Raw genomic sequence first — 20892 nt, 5'->3', positions numbered from 1 at the left:
ATCCATTATTAATTTTATTTCACATATATGTTTAGATATATTCCAATGTTGCTTTTTTCCACAAAATGTCTGTCTCCTCCTCTGCACAAAATTGGTAATGCCCATTTAATGACTAATTATACAATATTTTTATGTACACCCCATCATTTCTAGAGCTTACTTAATTTTCAAAATGTGTTTTGAAGATATAATTATAAGGTGACTGTGCTTAATGCTGGCAAACATGACTTAGGAATCAACTTGTGAGCTTGCTCTGAAGACCCTCAGAGTAATTGAAATCAGTATGTCAGTAGTAGCTGGATCTGGATCTCCTTCACAAGCTCTCAGCTGGGGCCTCACTCAGTCTGGTGTGTATTAATGATTGAGTCTGCTCAAGATCTTTCTGAGATAAGAGTGTGCTGTTGCTGTTCTATGTGCAAATGGAAGGCATCTAACCTACAGGCATGAAAACTAAATTGTAAAATAACTGGCCCCAAAATTTTTCCATTAAATAGGCAGGTAGTACCCATACTATAAAAACATGAAGCACAGCTTCTATTGGCATGAACAAACTCACACATGCTAAGCAATTCTGCAGTCCAGACTCTAGTCAGAGAAACTTTACAGAAAGTGCAATTTTTCCATTTCTAATTGGTACAGTACTGTGGATGCTCACAGCATCTGCAAGAACTGAAGTAGGAATTAAGTATTTGACAGTCACCTTAAATATAAAACCCCAATCCAACCCCAGAGTAGGTATTTCATGTCCACTGGAACACAATATGGGTTTTTCTTATATTTGTTTCCCTTGAAGGGTACTTTGCAAAGTCCTGGTGCAAGGGAGTTCAGCTGTGGCTGGAGAGGGTTTTAAAGAGCTAAGATGAGCGTGGTTTCACCTAGTGCTTCATCTTCCTGCACAAATTTAACCATTCACCTATTTTACCCATTTTGCTGAACAGATATATGCCTCCTGACTTAAATTTTATCTGTAGACAACCTTTCTTGTGGTGATTCCTAGATCTCTGTAAAAGGAAAACATAATCTTATGTTGACTCTGAATGTTGTGTATTTCACCAGCAGAGTAACAGTAAGACATTCATGTGAATTTCTGCCATTTGAGAAATTAAAGTGACTGGTAGCAACAATGATTAACCATCAGAAGATCAAATTGGTTTTTTTTAATTGTGAACAAAATTGTGACAATTAGGAATCCCAGGTTCCATGTAAAACCCCAGAGAGTATGCACTCTAGCAGGCACACATTTATTGCTTCTTTCTCTGAGTATTGATAAATTATGCCTTTATCTGCCCTTTCCCCTGGGGTCTTTTCTTCCAGTACAATTTCTTCATGCTTATCCTGTTCAATTCTCAAGCAATTCTAGCTCAGTCCCAATTTCAGGATGCTGCAGAAGTCAAAATGCAAGATGAATTACAGAAGAATGTTTGTGTCCTGTAGGATGTGTCCTACGACATGTGTCCTAATCTTAGTTGAAAGCTATCAGGAAAATATAAAATTGTGTAAAGTTTCACATACTTAGTGAATCACAGTCAATACCTAATTATAAACTGGTATAGCAGAAAGGGTAGTGTTTAGCAAAAAGCCCAGTGGCAGGGAAAACTTGGAAAAGAAAATGTTTTGGATGCATTGGACTGACATAAATGGGGAGACAAACCAAAAAATATTGACAGTTTTATTCAAATAGAAGGATGCTACGTAGGGTGCATCAGTATCAGTTGAATTTGGGTCAGAATGGGTCTGTGAGGGCAATAAAATATGTCAAAAACCTATGAACATATTGAAGCCCTGACAGAAAGAGAAGAAATGGAAATTGTGGAGACTGAGGGCAGAAAAAGACCAGCTGGAGCCAGGGAAGTCACATGCCAAAAGTAGGGTAGTGTAAAGCGTGGCTGTGAGTCGTTCCAGATGGGGAGAGTTCTGCATTTTGGCTGTGACGAAGCCATAACAGATGTTGCCAATTCAAAGGTAGGCAAGAAAGCCAACTTGAAGTGAAGCTATAAAATGAGTCAGAGCTCTGTAAGTTGATGTCAGCCATGAACAGGAGTTACCAGGAGAGGGGCTGCGAGAAACATGAGCAAAGAGAAGACAGCACTGCTATTTGGTGCTGTTCAGAGAAAACAGAGAAGCAGGTGAGTGGGGAGCAAAGGGAAAGCAGAAAGGTTTCTCTAAGAGACAGAAATCATAGTGTTTCTTTTTGAATTGGCTGCTTTGTTTTGCTAGAAAGTTACCCTGGTGTGGACAGTACTGAATCTTGACAAAGTTCTTAGAAAAAGAAAGTAATATATTTGGAAATTCTGGATAATTTGGCATGTTTTTTTCATGTAGAGATTGGCCCCATTTTGACATTTGTGGAAGTTTTGAGTAATTTATTTCCAAATTTACTTTTAAAATAACTTCTATTTTAATACAAATCATGGGTTTTTCAAAATATTTTAATAATAAAATGTTTAGAATTTTTTGTAGGAAAGTAATATGATACCCCTTAATTATTTTAATGCTGTTTTTGAAAATGTGTTTTATAGGTCATTTTAGTTCCATTTCATAATGGAAAAAAAAAAGAGCAAAATGTCACCATTTCCTGAAGACCAGCACTATTCCCTCCTGACCTACTTCTTTGCTGCTTCAAAAAGCATTGTGCAACTTGGAGTGGAAATAGGAACACTGAACCAATTAAAGTTAAAATAAGAACAGCAAGAATTAAACAAACAAAACCAAGGCAAATGCCTACAGAATACAGGCCAAGAAAAGACCCAAAAAACAATTGATACTATATTTCATTCAAGCAATGAAGATAAAGGACACCAAGGTAACACTAAAAGAGTACTGCTTGGGAAAAACAGTAAATGTCAAATACAAAATTAAATGCTCCCCAAGACAATATATATATATATATATATAAAGTTATTGCGAGACTAATAATAATATTTCTATCACATCTATTGTTATGCTTTCTATACATTTCCTTATTGTTTCCTCATTCCTACTTCAACTGCCATCATCTGATTACATAATTTTTCTGGAAAAGAAAATTTTAAAATATTGCTGCTATTTAATAATAAATAACTTCTGAAATAAAACAATTCCCAACTTGTGAGTGTTGTTGCTCCAAATTATTTCTGAAACAAAAATTACTGAGTGAAATGACAGAAAGTGGAGAGAGATCTAAAAAGAGGTTAAGTTTCAATAAATAGTGTTATATTTACTCATCTCAGGTTAGGAACTTGATGAATAGTTTCAACCACAGATAGACCAGTTTTTGTTTAAAAAATCCCCCCAAAACATATGGAAGTTGCCATACACAATAGGGTTTAACTTGCTAGAACATATTTGTTAGACTATGAAGAGCAAATGCAAGGAAAAGCACAGTTTAATGAGTTGACACAAAACATAAACTCACAGAGGCAAAAAGAGATGTCTAGTACAGGTTAATTTTTTTTTTTAGCTATGGCATGCATTTTTCATCTCAATCACCATACGGTGACCATCCAAGGAAAATGGATTAAGAAAAAGTATTATCAATGTTGTTATTTTTGATTACCTGACTTTAGGACTAATACAGAGAGGTACCACTAACAAAAGAGTCTCTAAGAAGAAGATAGTGATGGAGAAGACCGAAGAAATGGCATGTTACAAGCCAGAAATATAGACATGGCCACTTGAAAAATAATAGAATCACAGAGGGGTTTTGTTTAGGGAAGAAAACTCAAAGATAATGTAGTTCCAGCTTGCTGTCAGTGGCAGGGATGCCTTTCACTGGATCAGCTTTCTCAGAACTCCAGCCAGCTGGGCCTTGAACACCTCTAGGGATGGAGCATCCACAAAATCTCTGGGTAACCTGTTCCAGTGTATCCCCACTCCCACAGTAAAGAATACTTCCCTTATATCTAATGCAAACCTCCTGTCTTTCAGTTTGAAGCCATTCCCCCTTGTCTTGTCACTACATGTCTCGTAAAAAGTCCCTCTCCTTCTCCAGGCACTGGTAGGCTGGGATTACCTCATCCTGAAACCTTCTCTTTTCTAGTCTAATGAACAACTCTAATTCTCTCAGCCTTTCCTTCTGTACAAAGAGAATTGAAATTGGTGAATGGGAGAGTTTAGAAATCCCAATGAAAAGATCAAGGATTGTAATTTTACCCCGGAGTTAGTGCAGTGCTGGTGAGGATTTAATTAAGGACACTAGCATTGAAGGAAACAATTCAGGATGTTTAAAGGTCTCACAAAACCATTCTAGGAGGTTTTTGTCAATTTTTTTTCTCATATTTTCTTCTTAAATTGTAGTATTTTCTATTCATTATGACTGTTTATTTCCTATAACTCTATAGTGTATGTGAGCAAAGCATGAATGCTACTAGCATTTCAACAATGAGATTGCAGATATCTGGAGTGGTAACTTGGCAACTCAGCATCTACCAGGCGCCAAACCATTTATTCTCAGCTTCTATAGCAGCATGTATTTGATGTAATGTATTTTGTACATAGCAATTTAGACATTTAGAGAGGAAGGAAATTAAGCTGTGTGAAGAGAAAATGAAATAGGCCTTTCAGGCCAAATATCAGAAAAGCGAAAACTAAGTAATTATGATAAAACAAAACACCGATGGATGCATAGCACAGATAGATGAGGAAAGCAGGGATTAAAAATAGTAGCAAAAGAAATTTGTTAGGAAAATCCTAACAAAGTTAAATATTTTAACCATGGTTTAGCCTTACAAAGAATCAGAGGATAAGCTGAGTTGGAAGGGACCCACAAGAATTGAGTCAAACTCTAATCTCTGGACAGGATGCCCCAAGAATCTGACCATGTGCCTGAGAGCGTTGTTCAAACCCTTCTTGAACTCTGTCAGGTTGGTGCTGTGACCACCTCCCTGGGGAACCTGTTCCAGTGCCCAACCACCCCCTGGGTGAAGAACTTTTTTCGAATCTCTAACCTGTTTGGACAGGAGTCCATCCCATGATCAAAAGTCCTCCACAAACTGCTGCAGTGTGGCTGCACTCTTCTGTGGTGTGCAAGGTCAGGCTGATCCAGCATGGGTGTCCCATGGGGTCACAAGTCCTTCCAGCAAACCTGTCCCCAGCACAGGCTCCTCTCTGCAGGCTCCTGCCCAGGACCCTGTTTCAGCACAGGCCTTCCACATGTTCACAGCCTCCTCTAAGGCATCCACCTGCTCCAGCATGGGGCTTCTCCTGGGCTTCAGGAGGATCTCTGCATCCCCATGGTTCTGCATGGGCTCAGCTGCTTCACCATGGACTGCACCCTGGGCTGCAGGGAAATTTCAGCTCTGGCACCTGGAGCACCTCCTGCCCTTCCTTCCTCACTGACCTTGGTGTCTGCAGAGTTGTTCCCCTCATGTGTTATCACCCTGCTCTTCTCCAGCCACAAGTGCAACTGTGCAATAATTTCTTTTTCCTTCTTCAGAAATACGTTACCACAGAGGCCTTGCCACCACTTCCAATTGGCCCAGCCTTGGCCAGGAGCATGTCCATCTTAGAGCTGTCTGGAATTGGCTCTGCTGGATTTGGAGGAAGTTTCTGGCAGCTTCTCACACTTCTCTTATTTCTGTCAGCCAAAGGACAGACATTTACTAAGCTTTTATTTGCATGGGCAGATGTGAAGCCAAAACCCTTCTCTCACACAACTTTGGCCTACAGCAAAGGAACTTTACCTGGAGCAAGGATAACGATTTGCTATTGTTTTCTGGATGTCTTGTAGCATGCTGATTTTCTCAAAGGCTTTTAGTACTCTACAGCCATTTAGGTTAAAAACTCCTCAGTTCTTGTCTCAATGATGGGATTTTTTTCCAGAGAAGGATCCCAGAACAGACAAAGTATGTGTCTGAGGGAGAGCTCTCCTGACCTATCCCTTTCCCACTGGCTTATGACCTGACAAGAACCATCAGGTTCTCCTAATATCTGCTGTTTCGTGTGACATTCTTCAGCAGATGGAATTGGATTCACTCTCTTTTCTCCCTTCCCTTAACAATGAAGTTTCCTCCTTGCCTTCCCATGGCTTGTCTGTTGCCTTTTATCTGAGATATTCTACTGCTTTCTGAAGCATCCTGAAATTGCTGGAACTAATAAAGAGGCTTTGAGGTAGGGCATTGGGAGAAGAGGATGTGGGGACCTGGGATCATGGCTGCTGTTGGAGAGGGAATGTGGGACACTATTGACTGGGATTTTGAGAGCTGGGACTGGGTTGGGGGCTTTAATTTTATTAGAGTATCCTTGTGGGAAAAGGATGCTTGAAGGATCAGTGATTTCAGTATCAGTGCTGTCAAATGATCATTTGAGATTTAGGAGTGATTTAAAAATAAGGATTTATTTAGAACTTGGCTGGAAGATTAACTGCTGACCTAGGAACTGCTAAATGGGAATGACAATAGTTTCTGCAGAACTATGGACCTAAAGTAATCTTGTTCAACTTCCCTCTAGTTGTGGACTATATTAAATATACTTCACAGAGGCAATTGGTAAGGGAAAACTAAATATTAGCTGAAAGATTATAGTGTCATAATCTAATTTAAAATGCCTAATGATTTGGAAAGCAGAGGTAATACTGCACTTCTCTGTGTTTGTTTGTTTATTCTCCTTTCTAGTCTGACTCATAACAGTTCACTTATTGAGCTTGGAAAGATGAAGATACATAAAAAAAAGACTTGATGATATTTAAAAAGGCTGATCTCTTTAGCATACAATTTATTTACAGTGCATGGAGATAGAATGAATTTGTCTTCCACAGACTGACTCAGAGGGAATGCTTTGGAGGCGTATAATTCCGCTCCCAAAATAATAATCAATCTATATTAGAACTTATAAAATCAAGAAGTTACTGAAAAGGCAAAAAATAACAGACAAGAAAAAAAACACAAACCATGACAGTCCCTTACATTCCAGTACAAATTTTGATGTAAATAGTAAACTCTGGAGCAGGTAAAACCCTGCTAGGTTCTACCCTTGTTAAGAAATGGCTTTTAATAAGTGTGCTCAAGTGACTTCCAAAATTTAATGGGAAGATCTTGCCTGCTAAAAATGGGCACCAAGAATTTGCCACAGTGAAAATATTATCTGGATTCATATTCCTCTTCTTATCAAAATAATATGATTTTTTAAAAAGTAACTGAAAATCTACTTTTGCAATAAAGCTGTTTCTAAGAAACATTACATCTGCCAAGAACACAAATTTAGATAGAGATGAAAGAATTAACCATTATTAAGAACATTAATCAACCTGAGAAAGCCTGTCTGCCTGAATCTTACACAAAACTAAATTCCATCCTAAACTTACTTAAACTATTAGCTTTCAAAAAGTCATAGAATTATAGAAAGTTAAAATCATTAAGTTTAGAAAAGTCCCCTAAGATCATAGTGTTGATGATCAAACATCAAGTTTTGAATTATCACAAAAAGAGGTAATTCTGTGATAGGTTATAAAGTAAGATACAATGGATTTTATTAATTAATTTATTTTATTAGTTACTTAGTTCTAGGAGCTCAGTGCAATTGTACTGAATGATGAACAAGGCAATAGAACCCAAGTCTATCAGCACAAGTGCTGCCACGGAAGGGAAAACAAGTGGCTGCCTACTCTGTGAGCTCCACGTGGATGCCACATGTCCTAGCCACATAACACACAAAGCTGCGCAGAGAAATTGCTTCAGCACTTCATGTCCTGTACTTCTCTTCACACTAATCCACCTGGGAGGATGTAGCTCATAAGTAGCTCTAACAGTGCTCAAAGGGAAAGAGTGGATCTCCTCCTTCTGGACAGGCTGGATGGACTCTGGGGGAGCCCTCAGCGAGCACTGCACTCACCGCACCAGAGAAGCCTCAGTTTCTGCAGGCACAGCCCACGCAGAGCAAGAGCAATCACAACACTCTCAATTTACAGCAGTGCTGAGTCTGACCAGAGGTCATTGTACTTCCTCGCAGACCTCAGCACTGCAAGAGTTGTGGGCATGTCAGCTCCACTGGACACAATACAGCAGAAATCAAAACTTGGTTAATGTTTTTATTGAAATTAAGCTCACCTGATAGTAAATTATATTCTGCACAAAGAATATAGTCTGGGAAAATGTAGAACTACTTTTATTTTTGAAAGCAGTTGAAAATTTTGATTAATTCTCCTTAGTTATGGGTAACCAACAGCCTGAGAAAAAAAAAAAAACAAAACACATTTTTCCTACTTTATTTGCTGGGAAAGGCTGTGGACATGTCCACATGGACTTTAGTAAACACCCTGATGCCATTTCCCACAAAATTCTCTTGGAAAAACTGGCTGTGCATGGCTTGGATGGGTGAACTGTTCCCTGGGCAAAAAACTGCTTGCATTTCCAAGCCCAGAGAGTGGTAGTGAATGGAGTTACATCCAGCTGGCAGCTGATCTCTAGTGGTGTTGCCCAAGGACCAGTGCTGGGGCTGGTCTGGTTTAACATATTTATCAATGATCTGGATAAGGGGGTTGAGAGCAACCTCACTCAGTTTGCAGATGACACAAAGTTGGGTTGGAGTGTTGATCTGCAGGAGGGTAGGAAGGCTCTGCAGAGGGATCTGGACAGGCTGGATCAATGGCCTGAGGCCAGCAGCGTGAGGTTCAACAACACCAAGTTCCAACAACCCCAGGCAATGCTATAGGCTGGGAGAAAGCATTATAGCACTGCAGGCTGAGGGGCTGGAAAGCTGTCAGACAGAAAAGCACCTTGGGGTGCTGGTCAAGAGCCTGCTGAACCTGATCCAGTGTGAGTCCAGGTGGCCAAGAAGGCCAATGGCATCCTAGCCTGGATCAGCAATGGTGTGCTGGTAGGATCAGGATCATCCCCCTGTACTGGGCACTGGTGAGGCCACATCTCAAATCCTGTGTTCACTTCCTGGGCCACTCACTACAAGAAGGACCTTGAGGTGCTGTAGCATGTCCAGAGAAGGACAACAGATCTGGGGAAGGGTCTGGAGCACAAGTCCTGTGAGAAGCAGCTGAGGGAGATTTAGTCTGGAGATGAGGAGGCTCAGAGGAGACCTCACCATTCTCTGTAGCTGCCTGAAAGGAGGGTGTAGTGGGGTGGGGGTCGGACTCTTCTTCCAAGTAACAGGTGACAGAACAAGGGAAATGGCCTCAAGTTGTGTCAGGGGAGGTTTAGGTTGGATACCAGAAAAAATTTCTTCCCTGAAAGGGCTGTCAAGTACTGAAACAACCTGCCCAGGGAAGTGATTGAGTCAACATCCCTGGAAGTATTAAAATACATGTAGATGTGGTTTCTTAGAGATGTGGTTTAGTGGTAAACTTGGCAGTGCTACATTAATGGCCAGAGTCAATGATCTAAATTATTCTATGAGTCTGTTAGTCTATGATTCTCTCTCTGGTTAATTTTTTATGTAATTCCTCTCACTATGACTCTTGATGACTTTGTCTGATCATGGTAATTAATGAAGCAGTAATATTTATGCTACATCATCTACAGCACTTATATGAGTAAAATTAAGCATGTCCCAAGCAGAGGTTTTAATTTCTCCCTCAAAGTGGAAAGGAGAAGAGAAAGGAAAACTAAAATTCTTCAAGGCAACTTGTTCATCCCTGTTAAGCGGCTTTTTGAGTAATAGGTCAACCCTTGAACTGAGCTGGAATGTTTTCTTTCAGAAATGTAAAGCAGACGCAGAATGTTTTTCTCCCATCATTCATACATCCATTTAAATCAGAGGCAATTTAGAGGAGAAGGAGGTAAATGTCCAGGGCCAAAGTTCTATGGATTATTTTCCATCAAATTAGTTCTTGTGCTTTATCCTTCAAAAGATTTAAGATACGTTTTTGATACCTTACTTTTTTAAAGTTCTCCTAACTTTAGCTGCTCTAACAGCTGTGTTATTAAACTCTTTGCTCATCATGATGGAAACTCATACATAAAACCTGACGTAGTTAAGAATTTAACAGGCAGTACACATAAATTACCCTGTTTGCGTTAAAAAATAATTTCAAAAAGAGAATGCAGCATTTTAAAAACACCACCAACAAGAAATCAACGTTGTACTTGTCCAGCGACATTTTAAGGGGTTTTGGAAGATGAGGTACATTATGACATTTTGCTTTCTCCTTGCATACTTTCAGGCTGAGAGAGACACACTTGATGTGGTGGGATAACACAGTGGGGAAAAAACAGCCATGAAGATAAAGTAAAAGAAAATAGGGGACAGCTAAATTGGTAAGTTAAATCACTAAGTTAAAAGACTTGAGGATTTTAAAAGTTCTGGCTTTACTTTTTGCTTTCTCTTAAAAAAAGAGAAATAATCTCACTGATATACGCCTCACTTGCTCACCAGCAAAATGAGATTGGTTAATCCTTCTTTCTTGGATATTCATGTCTTGCCTATCTGAGCATTGCCAAAAGATAGAGTTGTATGGACAGGTCCCTTGATTACTACCGATCACCCTCCACGCTGGCCATCTCAGGGTTTAGAGCCAGTAACTGGCCTTCCTGCAAAGTCTTTGGCTGCATTGAGGCTGTCAGGGTGGACGTGCAAAGAGATGAAGCTCCTCTCCCTGAACACAAACACTGTCAAATAATTAGTCATGCTAGATTAGAGTGTTTTATACAGCACAGTAACTTCCAGAAAATCATCAAATGCGCATGTCCTACTTCCAAGCAGATCTACTTCTGTATCCACTAGCATAAGTTAGTACTGAAAAATATGGAGTCGAGTGGCTCTAAGAGGTCATTTTTATCTGAAAACAAAAGATCTATCTAAACTTTGTGCTGTGTGGTTTTCAGAAAATTGTGCAGGAGTGAATAATAGAATATTTTAATGTCCATATTTCTTTACTTGTCTTCTAAGGCTATACTCAAATTGTAGCTCTGTTGATTTTAAAGAGTCATGCCGTAGCATAATACATTAATGTCAGTTATCATCAGCATTTTATTTCTTACAATTATTTGTGTCCTGTTATTATTTCTCATACATAATCTTGTATTCATGGGAATAACTCTGCTTTGTTCAAGGATGTGATTCGTATGGAAAAAAAACTTGTAAAGAGGTTTGTAATATTTGTAGGATTTAATAAATGGTCTTAATGTTTCTCATTTACGATGGTATGACTACAGCCAGAGTCAGTGGGTTCATCACCAGTGTAGTAGAAATATGTTGGAATATCAGGCTTCTATTTTCTCTACTATGGGGCGTTTATACCAATATTTAATTGAATTTACACCCCATTATATAGGGTTTAGAAGTGAACTGCACAGAATAGAATACAAAGAGCCCCAAATCATCCCAGATTGCCAACAACAGCATTTAAGTAGAAAATTTGAGCAAAAAGAAATTTTCATGAGTGTGAAGAGGGATTTTTGGTCAGGTATAGGTTGTAAGAAAAGGAGGTGCTGAATCAAAATGGGAGGAACAGCCAAAAGCAATGTAAAATACGATGCATGGCAGTCAGTCAGAGACAAGATACTTGACAGATCTGTGTGTTGCTGTTCCAGTTACTTTATTCCACATATGACTCCTAGCAGGGTATTGCTGGAGACTTTCTTTTTTGTATCTTTATCATCCTCCTGATAAGGCTTGTTGGAACTGCTTTTGTTACTGAGAATGCATTTCTGCTCTTCCAAATGCACAAACCTTTTTAGTGACCATTTAGTCTTCAGTGCTCTATAGAAAATATTCTACAAGCTCTAAATGACCCACTCTGTAAAGCATTTTATAAAAAACTTCTAATAAACAATACAAACAAGGATTGAAAATTCCAACCAAAAGGTTTCACAGAAAATGGGAGGGGTGGTGGATGAGGGGAAAGGGAAAAAATCAGGGTTGCTCCTGAAAAGTAGTTAAAAGGAACTGAATATTAAGAATATTTCTTAATATGCTCCAGATTATCTAGGCTGTGCTTTGGAGCTGAAAAAAGTAACTGAGGCCCTGCCAATTCTCACTATCCTATGAAAACAAAGTTGAAAATCTTTGCTACATTTTGATAGTATTTGACTTTAGTACACTCTACTAAAGTCAACAAAGACTAATGATTTCTGACAAGTTCTCATTTATTAAAGATTTGGGAATTTTGAAAAAGGTTTGGGGAGCGGTGGAGGTTTTATTGTTGTTCTTCTATATTTTGACTTCATCCTCTCAGCTGCAGGAATCTGGGAGGTGAGAGCCTTCTGGATAAAATATTAATTAAGAAAAATATTGCCTTTTGCTGCCAGGATTGCTTTCAGTAGTAGATGCTAGATTTTATATTCCTCAGATCTTCCAAGCTTCATTAACAGAATGGCATTTTTTGTTTGCTAATAATGCCAGGCTGTGAGTTTATTATGTAATTTTCCCTGGCTAAATGTCCCACTCCGACCCTAGCAAGTGAAAATGCAAAATTTATCAGGCTGCTTATTCCTAGTAAAAGAAAACAAAGTCTTTGGAAAGGGAAGGTGGGGGGAGAGAGAAGGTTATTTTCTTTCTTTCACAAGAGTTTCCTTATGAAGGTGTAGGTCTTCTTATTTATTCCAGCTCTTTGACATTCTTCCCAGCTTAGGTTTTAATTTTTTTTTTTTTAATAAACTTTTTTATGTCATGTTTCTAATCATAGTATGCCAGAGAAGAGTTTGTGATTTTACTTTTGTTCAAAGCCAAGATTTACCATAGTTGTAATAAATAGCATTTTAGGAAAAAATTATCAGTACAATTTCTGATCTAATTTTTAAAGTAATCTTGTTTGATAGTCTGCAATTTAAGAGAATTCAAAAGTGTAAAGTTTGAGTTTTTTAAAATGTGAAATAGGCTTTTTTTTTTTTAAGGATTGGGCTGTCTTTGTGGTTGGTGATTATATAAAGCCACAAACACAGACTCACCCACAAAGAAAGAAGGTATATCCTGTAGTCTTCCAAATTCTAGTAATTTGGCCAGAGACAATAGCATCAGATAGATTCAGAGTAAAGAAGTCCTTCTAATAAGATGTGAATTCTTCTTGGAGAAAAACAACTAGCTAATGGAATTTTATCAAGGAAAATAAATAAGAGTATGACTAAGGAATCTTTGCTGGGTTTTGAAACCTTGCCATGTTTTAGCACTTTCCTGGGCTGTCTCTATAGAGACCAAAGTGAACTTAGTAATGTAGATGATCCATTTTCTTCAGATGTGCTCCAAGGAGCAAATATTGACAAATGTGGAAAAATTTGGACTGCATTATTTCTTTTTTTTTCATTCCTGAAGTTACTTCAGTTTTCTAGTCAATGTTGTTAATTTGGCAGTTTTGGTAAGTGCTAAATTTGCCATTAAGCGTAAATAGAGAATCAATGACTAACAGCAACAATATGATCTACTGCGACTAATGACTTCAGCTAATCTGTGAATATTGAAGGTCTCAGGGTACTTACTGATGTCAATAGGAATTGGTGGTGATGCTGGTATTGGAACAAGTATTTCTGTGTCTTGTTCTTCCAGCAAAAGTCACTCAACAGGATGGCAATTAGTAAAATTTTGTGTTCTTATGAAATATCAGTAGTATCTGAGAAATGACTTGAAAGCTTTTTGTTGCTAACTGCAGGAGGTGCACTAAGTTGAGCCTTGCTGTAAAGCTACTTCTTATGTGAAATATGTGCTTTGTATTGTCAGAGAGAGATTTATGATTATCGGCAAAATAATAGCCCTTCTTAATTTGCATTGAGGTAGATTTGCTGCTGTCTTGGTGGTATCCTTGCTGCAAAACATGGTGGAAAAATGCCTGCTTTATCTGTACTGAGAGCAACTACAGAAAAGGCTGTAGTCTGCTCCAGATTTTGGGTACCAGTGCTCCAGCTTTGGATTTTCTTTTTTTTAGAAAAGAATTCAAGAATAAAAAACTGCCTTGATAAATAAGAATAAAAATAGAAATATATTCAATTCCAGATATTGTTATCTATTTGTTTCTACATGAGTGTATTCAAGTACTGTCCTTTATTTCCCAAGTCTTAAAATCAATGATTCTAATGTCAAGAACCTTAGCTGTTTTAGGTAAATATTCAGTGTGTGGAGTTGTTTGGTTTTTTTCCTGCTCCTGGCTTTTTTTTCCCATTCAGGTATGTGAGTTCATAATTCAATAAACTTGTATGGAGATCCAGCTGTGTCACTGTAACTTTGAGAGACAAACAAAAAATGGATGTCTTCAGTACCTGGAAGCCCTTAAGTCCCTTTCCCAGGACATATGTTTAGAATAAGAAGCACATTAACTCACAAAGCAGCAGAGAAGTCCAGGGCATTTCGTCTTTCAGACCTTGGCCATTGGATGGGTTGGAAGACTCTTCAACAAGCAGAATTAAGCACTCTGCAAAAGCAGCCTGCATTGCAGTGATCTTGTTTGCTGGGAAGGGCTGTGCCTGCTGTATGAAACAGTCCAGTTTCCTTTCTGTGGCACATTTCCTTTCTGTGGCTCAAGGAAAGATGCCTGGAATGCACAGCATAGGATATGCTGCACAGGCACAGTGTCTGTTTTGGTTTGAAAAAACAGGGGTCTGTTAAGGAAGGCAGGAGCCTCCCTTGAAATGGAAAATATCAACCTCTCCCTCCAAATTATTATCACTTTGAAATTAAGGGGCTCTCAGGCAAAGATATGGGAATAGGAAGAACAGTTCTGCACTAGGAAAATTAAAAAGAAATACAAATGCATAGTACAAAAAGAAAAAACCGCTGACAGAGTCAGAATACGACCTGACACCCTGTGTGTCAGGGTGTTGGTAGCAGTCCTATTAAATGTTGGCTGCAGTCCTTCTGGAGTGACAGATGTGGAAATGCAGTGGAGAAGACTGCTGCTTCTCCCAGAATCCAGTGGGCAAAAGCAGTTTCTGCTGCTCCAAATCTCTGATTATATCCAGGTAGGAATGCTTGGCTCCTCCCCCTGGGTGGAGCTTCTCACAATGGGATGATGTCATTTTATCAGTGCGACTCAGTGGCCCTTTAACAGAAGTTATCTCCCCAGAGGGAGAGTTGGTTGTGGAAGAGATAAAGAAAAACTGCCCGAACAACAGAAGATACCTGCCCCACCTCTAACAGATGGCAAATAGAATACACACCCCCAGCCTAAGACTGTGACTTAGTGTGACATTTTGTTTCCATAAGATCAGCACAATTAGAATCAGGCCTGCAATGTTTCACCAATTTTCCTCTCAAGTTGTATTCTCATTTTGACATGAGACCATTTGGTATGTAACATGCAAATTCTGGGGGAATGCTGTTTTGATGCCAATTTGGTTATGAGTTTCTGCTTTTAAGCTTGGCATATGAGGAAAAGGAAAATTGTGTAGGAGTCATGAGTAGTGGTGTATTTTTTCAGGCAAGGAGTTCCACAGTGCTGGAGGAGTGCTTCTCCAGAGTAGGCTTCATCCCTGGCCAATTCACAGCATCAGGGAAAGAGTTCCTGTGAGTAAATCAATTGTGTTCCCTTTGGCTGGGAGGAAAGAATCAGATGAGATGGAGCTGTGGAGGTTTCCACTAAAAGCTTAGGATGAAGAACAAAGAGGGTTTTGTCTTTAAAGCATAATGCCTTTCACAATCAGGTTATCACTTATTTTTTGTTGTAGGAGGTGAAGAAACTTGGGAGATCACCAAATGTAACAGATAGTGTGAATGTAACTTTTAAAAATTTTTTTTAATTTACGTTGGAGGATCACCTTGAAACTTTCAGTTTTCTCTTTTTTTCCCCTAAATTACATTTACTATTTTGGGGTTACTCAACAAGAAGCATGAATTATGATCGAAGTGCTCCTCAAATAAATAACTTTTAAAGAAAGAAAATTGAAGTCACAAATATTAGGTGTCTTTCATAAAAACCTGAGACAGTCTTAAAATAATGCCGTCTTTGCTTCTCTACTTCATTTTTTTTTTTTTGTAAGTCATGCAGAAGAGACACACAAATTTATTGTAACTCATCTTTTTCTTTGATATACTTCTTTCATAGCTTCTTGAGCCTTTCATTTGGACTAATTATTTTCATGTAACTTCTTTCCTAAAACATGTGCCTTGTCACAGTTTCCCAAAGGAGAAACAATGCAAATTTTTATCTTTTCTATAGATGTCTAAATGCTCCACTCCTAGGTATACAAGTATACTACACATAGGTATTCTATACCTATGTGTATGTATGCCCATGCAAGCTCATAGGTTATAGTTTACCCTGTGATACGGTAATTATGGTGAAGGATCTTCATTAATTGGGAACTTAAGATGTTTGAATAACTTTTTTCTTCCACAGACACCAAGTTCCTTACAGTATACTTGGGCAGAAGATATCTTTTTATGGCTATCCTCATACATTTCTGTTTTTTTAAATTTTTTTAATATTTTATTTTAAGTTTGTTAGTTCATTTTTTGCAGAGAACTACTAAAAATTTCATCTACTCCGCCTTACTGAAAAAGTAATTTAGTATGGTCCTTCCCAATATGCTACAGAATCATTTTTTGATGGCAGAATACTTATAGAGTTTCCTGGTGGCCTTTTTTAAACTCATTTTCTTTCCTTGTTTCTATATGAGGCCTCTGTTTATCTTCCAAATTTCTCTGTGTCAGCAGTTGACTCAGATGCTGTGTGCTAGCTGGTGTACCAGCTCTTTGACCTGAACTAACCCTTTTCCAGCTATTCTTCACTTGCATCCTTGATACTCTGGCTTCTCATCTAAGCAGTGATTATTCTTTATAATCTGTGCAGTGAAATATGATGCAATGTGCTGTATGTTAAATGATTTAAAGAGGACCGTGGAAATGAAACAGAAAAATTGTGTGAGAGCTGAGCTCTGAACTCAGTTTCTTGTCTAACTGTAGACTGACCAACCTTTCTTTCTTGTTCAAAAAGTAAAGCAATGAAGCCTTCTAGCTGCTTATTGTAAACAATATATATGCAGTTTTCCATATATTTGCATTTTGAATCTAAAGCTCAAGGAAATGGAACAGGGAAAAAAGCAATGTTTTCAGGCACAAGAAAACACGTCAACAAGCTGAAAAGGGATGTCAGCTGACTGGGGAACAGAGACAGCACAGCTGGAGTTATTTTCTAAATTAACTAGTGCTAGGCATTGCAAAGACTTTTTTTCCGGAAAGTAGCATTAAGTATTTTGCTTTTTCAGCACAGAATTTCTTTTTACCCATAATAAAGAGCCCGCAGAGTATTGTTGTGTGTTACTTGGGGCTAAAACATTTGCATTAAGTCAATGAATGTTTTGTCATGGGCTTTGTGAGAGCTAAACAAATTGCTGATTCCACAGCTTAATGACTACAGCCCATTTCCACATCCATTCCACTCTTTTCCATACCCAAAAGCCTGCCTGCAAGACAGAAAATGAATCTCTTCTTGTTTATCCTTCCCTTGTCTCACTGTGGTATGTGCTGTCAAAACAGGTGCTATAAAAATATACAGAGGACGGTCTCACTAGGATAGTCCTGCTCTGCTTGTCCTGATTGCTAAGATGATAGTGGAGGGCATTAAAGAATAGAGTTCCTTTCTCTTCTACAATACTAGCCATCTCTGTATAGCCACATCCACAAAAGGATTCTGGCCTGATGGGATCCAAGGCCCTCAATTAGATACATAGGCTCTATATACTGATATATCTGACCTGAAATCCTAAAAACCACCAAAACAGCTGCCATATTTCATGGAGATTTTGAGATATCCCAAGGAAAAATGTGTATTTTCAGCACACCTGCTGGATCCACGGAGGAGTTCTTCCATTTCTGGAAGTCATAAATATGTGCTGGAGCAGTTATGGTGCCTTTTTTTCCCCCCAAATAAGGGGTTTGACCTGTAAAGAGGGAAGTTCTTGATTTAAACTTTTCTTCCTTTTGGAACTTTGATGTTAGCTGCCTCAGAGACAGAGGCAGCTAAAACCTTACCAGTTTTTTTTGTTTGGTTGGTTTTGGTTTTTTTGCTAGTTCTGTTAAAATAGACTAGACTAACTGTGCTTAAAATCTGTTCCTTTTGAAAAAGCAAAGAAGATTTTTTAATGTTTTGGAATGCTAGAAAGTGGTAGTCTAATATAGGATACACAATACTCCAGGTTTTGAGATCACCACCTTGCTATGGATGGAATGCCACTTAATTTGGTAGTTCACTGTGCTCACTTTCAAAGTCAGAAAACTGCTTAATGTGAAGGAAATATGTATTTTCTGTAACACCTACATTAACACATTTACCAAATTCAGAAACAGTTTATGGGGGATCACTACCTCTTTTTAACTTCCTGAATTCTGGACACTGCTCACAATTCAAGTGATCTGGATCTGGAGAAAAACTTCTCTTTTTATATTCATGTGCTTTTTCAGATTTCATTGCATCTTCTCTGCAAGATTTCTCATCATTTATAACTTGATGATAATGTTACATTGCACTTAGAAAATGCTAGTGCCCCTTGGGTATGGCTATCTGGAGCCATCTCCTGTTCAGACAGTAAACAGGCTATGTTAATGACCATCCTTAACTAATACTTGGGGGGTTTTATTGATTTGGAGTTGTTAAATTCTGAGTTTCCAGGTGGGATCAAAACTTTGGTGCATAGTCTTTTGTGTATGAAATCTGTAATTCAGGCATTGAATTGTATCCTGGTTAACAAACTTCATGTGACTTTTGTCTGTATAGATTAATATTGCAAATAAATATGGTTTTAAAACACAGAAAACCTGTTCCTCTATTCTGATTTAATAAAAAGAGCACTAAACTCTAATTTAAACCAAAAATGTTTTTTTCAAGATACCAGATTTCTCCATTAGTATTAAATTATTATGATTGAAGAATTTAGTTTGTCTGTGAACTTACATTTGCTACTGTCATGTGTTCTTTATGGGAGAAAATGATTTGCTCTGATGCAGTTATCTCAGGTGAACCTTGAATTCTTTGTATTTGGTAGCCAATAGAAAGTGTGCAGTGTTTGATTAACAGACAAAGGCTATTGCTAAATAAATTATAAGAGCTTTTTTACGCTCTTGATCAGAGTGAATGAATACTTCAGAAATCAGAGCTAAAGACAGGAAAGAAGGAAGTTAAAGTATTATATTATTAAGTATTATTAAGTATTAAATATCATGTATTAATAAGAAGGAATTTCTTATTAATACTAAGTGACAACTAGAACAAATGTAGATGTTGTCACAGCATTGTGATGTAGAAAATGAACTTAGGGTTTATAACTTTGTCATTAAGATTAAGAGAATTCTCTCTGTTTGGAATCCTGGATCTTCTGGGCTGTTTCTTAGACAACTAAGAATCTTAGACAACTAAACATCCTGGAGTGTAAATCTTTTTTTATTGCTTTTATAGTGACCAAATTTCTTAGGTAGATCGTATAAACAATCCAGAAGTACAGAAAATGCACAAACTACATATTTTCACAAAGGTAAGGGTAAAATTACTAGAAAGGAAATATGATGGGCTCACATAAAAAGATACCTTAGGACAGCTGACATATTTCCTAGGATTACTGCCTGAGGTTCAGACAGAAAGACACAGTCACCACAATTGTACTTTCTTTGAGCTATATATCAGGAAATCCTGAATTAATTTAAAGGCTGAATTCAGCAGTATATTAGAGTTCCATTCTTCCATACATCAACTCAGACTCTAAGCAGAGGGAATTGTTTAAAGAAATGGAATATTTTGATGATGGATTTGAATTGCTTATATTTAGCAAAAAACAATGCAGTGGGTGCAATGGCTATGCAAAATCTAAGTATGATGGGTTCAAATCTTTTTAAATCATAAAAAATACAGCAGAAATGTCACATATCTCTAAAACACCATTTTTACTTGAGACTTGCTAGTAAACTTTGCTCTTATACTGTGTATAGCTAGGGATAACACAAGTAACATAATATAAAATGATTTTCCTGCTTAAATTATTTATGAACTGTGATTATAAATTAATATTGAACTTGAATCAAGACAATTGGAGTTCTGAATTTTTATTTAATAATTTTGCATAGTTTTGGTTTTTATTCCTCAATTCAAATAACTTTCAAATTCACATTTTCATTTCCCTCCTTGGCTGGGAGGGGTAGTCACAACTCCACTAGCATTCACAGGGACTATATAGTTAATACTTAAAGGAAAAATTGCTGTTGAAGGACCAGCTGCCTATGAACACCAGCAGTCTTCTACAAGCACTGGCTGTCTTAGTCCTAATGCAGTCTTATAGATTCATTGCAATACCTGACCAGCATTTGGAAAAGCTTGATGAGATTGTTGAGTTCAAGGTGCTCCTAAAGTGTGAAGAAAATGCTGCACACGGGTGATTTTTTGTTTATTTTGCTTGAATAGGAGATATCTGCTAAAATTTTCATTTAAAAAGAAGTAATTTTGAGTATGAGATCATGGATGTAGAGTGTAAGATGCCAAATAATTTTTGTTCATAATTAATTGAACATAGGGCTGTGTTGGAAACCTGGCATCTCTCCACAGCATCTACTACTAGAAATAATATAAGCACAAGATTAAAAAAAATTCTCTACTAGTATTTGACGAAAAAAAAAAATCAAGAATTTAAGAGATCATAAAAAAAACCCCAACCCTTTAAATTTTTCTTGCTCTAAATAATATCAATTACATTCCTGTAAGGTGTAGCATGTCTGTATCTCTACCACACTTCAAAAGGAGAGTTTCGTATAATGGAAGCTGAAATTCAGAATGTCTAACTGAGTCAGTATGGTGTCATTGTGTGTGAAACAAGTGTGCCTGGCTGATAGATACAAATGAGGTTCATCAGAGGTCCATGCCTGAAACAAATGCCTGCCTGCCTCCCCAGCAGGGGAAAGAGCAAGTGCCTCTGGAGCCTCTTGTAGCAGCTCTGTCAACATCACTGCCGGGATCTAAAATTATCTCTGCAGGATCTCTTTTTAGAAAATTGTTGTCATGTGGACTAGTTTAGGAAATTTTTTGCTGATGTCTGGGGACTGGTTCGCTGGATGCCTAAAAGA

Source organism: Melospiza georgiana, chromosome 1 (assembly GCF_028018845.1).
Source record: "Melospiza georgiana isolate bMelGeo1 chromosome 1, bMelGeo1.pri, whole genome shotgun sequence".
NCBI lineage: Eukaryota > Metazoa > Chordata > Aves > Passeriformes > Passerellidae > Melospiza > Melospiza georgiana.
This window is presented reverse-complemented; position numbering follows the sequence as displayed.